The following is a 4,314-nucleotide window of genomic DNA, read 5'->3' on the forward strand; positions in this document are numbered from 1 at the left end:
CAGAGAGTCCTGCCATCGGGACCTGCAGACCCAGCAGCTGGGAACACCCGTGGTGACTCTGATCAGAGCTGGGCCGTGCAGAGGGACATACTGGTTTCCCAGGGCTGCCTAACCACCTACCACAAACCAGGGGGCCCAAAACAACAGAAATCTATTTTCTTAAAGTTCCTGATGCTAGAAGCCTGAAATCAAGGTGTTGACAGGGCTGTGCTCCTGTGAAGACTTGAGGGGAGAATCTTTCTTTACCTTTCCTTTAGCCTCTGATGCTACCAGCCACCCTTGTTCCAAGGCATGCGTATGCATCCCTCCAATCTCTGCCACGCCACTGGTACGTGGCATTCTCCTGTCTGTGTCTTGCCTCCTCTACTTATAAGGACACTGCTCATACTGGTTTAGCACCTGCCCTAATGACCTCATTTTAACCTGATTACAACTTCAAAGACCCTACTTCTGAATAAAGTGACAGTCATAGGTACAGGGGGCTAGGATTTCAACAGATCTTTGGAGGGACACAATTCAACCCATAACTGTAACCCTCACCCCACTGGACCTCTACTCTTCTTTTTAAGATTTATTTATTTATTTGAGAGAGAGAGAGCCAACATGTGAGGGGCAGAGGGAGAGAGAGAATCTCAAGCAGGCTCCTCACTCAGCACAGACCCCCAATCTCATGACCCTGAGATCATGACCTAAGCAGAAACCAAGAGTTGGAGCTCAACCAACTGAGCCACCCAGGTGCCCCATGGACCTCTACTCTTCCCAGGCACCTAAAGGTATATGTTAGTGTAGCTGGACCCATCCATCCTATGCTGGCTGCTCCACTGGGACCTGTAGTTCACTTTAGCTTCTGCTGCAATGACTGCAATGACAAGGCAGAGCCAGAGAAAGCTATTTGGATTATGAATCTAATCCTCTGTTCTCCTGGGTAAAATCCTTGGAGAGCAAATACCATGGAAGTCCACAACCACCAGGCCCTCTGTGACCCCTATCCAGCCTGACCTCCTAGGAGGCTGGCTCTCACTCACTCTTTCTCCACTGGGTCAAACTCTACCCCACCTCAGAGCCTTTGGCTCTACTGTTCCCCCTGCCTGGTGCTCTCTTCCCGGACTCTTTCCAGGATGATCCATGCAGGTCTCAGCTCAGAGAGAGGCCTTCCCCATACCACCCACCGCCAGGCTACTAAAGGATCCGCATCTTGGTCCCCAGTCTTGCAGTTGCTCACAGAACTTACCACCATCTGAAACTACCTTCTTTGGTTATTTCTTTAACTGTTTCCTATGTGGCCTTCCCAGCCAACATGCTGGGCAGGACCTCACCTGTCGTTCACTGATGATGCTCCCTGCTTAGCACAAATCTGACACACAGCAGGTACAAGTGAATGTGTGAGTCCATGGCTGGCATTAGAGGGAGCTCACTCCTTCATTCCATAAACATTTCCTGAGTATCCACTCCGAGCCAGAAGCTGCAGGCCTGAGGCAGTCATTTTCTGCTCAGGGAGACAGACAGGATAGGCCATAGTAACTGACTGACAGGAATCAGATAACGCCATCCTTCCTCAGAGGCCTTCCCCATCAGCTGCCAGAAAAATTGGAAATCCGAGTTCTGCTATCTACAAATCACTCTGCTGAGATGACAGCATGGAGATGTCCCCAAAGACCAGCTGCCCCCTTCCTGATGTCCCAACACCTCCCCCAGAAGCCCTCAACCCCCATGGCCCTGGAGAACAGGAAGAAAAAACAAGATCTCCAAACAATAGGAATGTACTTTCTGCCAAACAACATGTTCAGAAGTGGAATCACTAAGTCCCAGGGCACACACATGCTCACCTGCGGGGGAGGCAAATTTTCTCTCTACTCTCTTTGGTTCTCCAACTGGGCCTGAGAATTCAACTGACCCATGACAGATTAATAGGAGAAAAGCCTATGGATTTCTGCAGGTACCTGAGAGTCCCCACAGGAAAACAAAGTCCCCTTAAGCAGGTGGGCCCAACGGCTTACATCCCAGGCTGAACAAAGAATAGCAATGGCAGTAAAGTAGCTGAAACATATGGTGAGATTGAAGGAAGACTAGGGTTATTCTAACAAGATCTGTTCGTGTAGATTTCTCTCAGCTCAATTCCCTGTCCCTGGTGCTAAGAATGTTTCTCTCCTCCTGGGAGGGAGAGGGCATCTTTCACATGGGATTATTAGCTCCTGCTTTTGGGGAGACAAGGGGAGGTCAGAGTCCCCTTCCTGCACCTGCTGTTTTTCAAGTGTCTTTAGCTCAGAATCTTCCTTATGCTAAAGTGGCATCTGTCGGGGTGGCCTACGCTGCCACCCTCCACATCTTTACTGGATAAAGCCAGACTAGTTACAGCAACTTACACACTCACGGACAGTATGTCAGTGTTCAGATGCCCCACACCCTCACCGACACTTTCTACTTTTCAAGTGTTTTAATTTTTGTGAAACTGACAGATAAACACCGGTGTCTCATTGTGGTTTTGCTTTCTTCTTTAAAAAAAAAAAAAAAACAGCAGACTTGATTTAAAAGATATCTTTGGATACCTATAAAATGTTTTCAAGCCCTCATGGAGTATTTGCAAATGTTGACCACATCGTAGGTTACAAAACAAACCCAGATACCCTACACATAACAGCGTAGGTCTACCACATAACTAAAGAACAATAACAAATGAAAAAGAAATGGATCAAAGATATCAGGAAATCCTCAGACCCAGATGGGGATGAATATACTGTTTATCAAAACACAGCTAACCCAGCGTCTAAAGAGAAGTCTGCGACCTTAAAAGCAGAAAGAAAAGAAGACTGAGATTTAATGAGCCAAATGTGAAAGTTAAGAAGCTGGTAAAAGAACAAGAAAACCAACCCAAAAAATGTAGAAGCAACGAGAAAGTAAAAATAAGAGCAGAAAAAAAAAAGAAGGGGACAACATCTATGTGATAACAAGATTCGATACAGCTCAGTGTTGTTTCTTTTAAAAAGATAGCAGATATGGCTATAATATGGTTGACTTCACCATGATAGCCTGTAAAATTTTAAACTCTCTAGAAATGTCTACAAAATATTGTTGAACAACTGGCTCAAGGGGAAATAAGCAAACTGAAGAGTTAGTAACACGTGAAGAAATGGAGCCATGGGTTAACCTTCCCATAGAGAAACCATAAGACCATCAGTTTTACATGTGAGCTCTAGTCAACTTTAAAGAATTCATCAGTTTGGTTTTATACTTTGTCTTCTAAACAACAGAAAATAAGAAAACACTTCCCACCTCGTTTTATGATAAAAATAATTTTGATACTGGGGCACCTGGGTGGCTCAGTGGGTTAAGCATCTGACCTTTGATCTCAGCTCAGGTTTTGATCTCAGGGTTGTGAGTTTAAACCCCACAGTGGGTTCCATTCTGGGTATGGAGCCTACTTAAAATAATAATATGGATACCAAAATTAAACAAGGACAGTGAAAGAAAAGTAAATTACAGTCCAATCCACTCATGGTTATTGACACAAAAAAAATTCTAAGCAGGACTCCCAGAATCCCAGAGCCAGGCCCTGGTGGCCCTGGGATTATTTTTAGCTCATGGACTATACATGTCTCCATTCCATGAGTCTAGTCTGACTCACAGACAGCTAGCTGAGAAGTTCAGACCTGAAATGGCGATGGACTCCCTCTCCTCTGAACCTTGCAATTCCAGAGGCAGGCCAGAGTAAATGGAAAGTTCCAGTGGCAGTTTTTCCAGGGACGTCTCCTGCAGGTTAAGACTGGAGAGAGGGACAGACTGCCTGGGGTGACTGCACTGGTCCAGTTCTGCCCACTTGCACTGTGGTCTGTGGGCACCCCCCTGCCCCTAGCCAGCTATGCCTGCAGCTGGGATCCTCTGGGCAGCAGACCCCTGGCCTGTCTCTCTGCGAGCCACAGGCTGCAGGGGTCATGGTGCCAGCAGGAGCTGAGCCAGAGGCTGTCTGTAGCACATGTGACATGTACACCTCAGACTGGCCATAAGGGCTAAAGTTTCCTGCCTGTGCCTCCCGCCTGGAAAAGGCTGCAGTATCCCAGAGCAAGGATGTGATGGTCCCAGGATGCTGAGCTCCTTGGCAGGGCTGGATAGAGATAGTCTCTTTCAGAAAGCAAGACCTCCTCCAAGCTCACCCCTCACACGCAGGTCACAGCTCTGGGGTACCTAGCCCTAGGGAGGGGGGCATGCTCTCAGGTCAATCCCTTCTTCGTGGACACACAGTGTTTCCCTGATATAGACACCCCACAATTTGCTTGAACAATCCTCGACTGGAGAGTGTTTTTTTTTTATTCTTCCATA

The sequence above is a fragment of the Neovison vison genome, chromosome 6 (genome assembly GCF_020171115.1).
Source record: "Neovison vison isolate M4711 chromosome 6, ASM_NN_V1, whole genome shotgun sequence".
NCBI lineage: Eukaryota > Metazoa > Chordata > Mammalia > Carnivora > Mustelidae > Neogale > Neogale vison.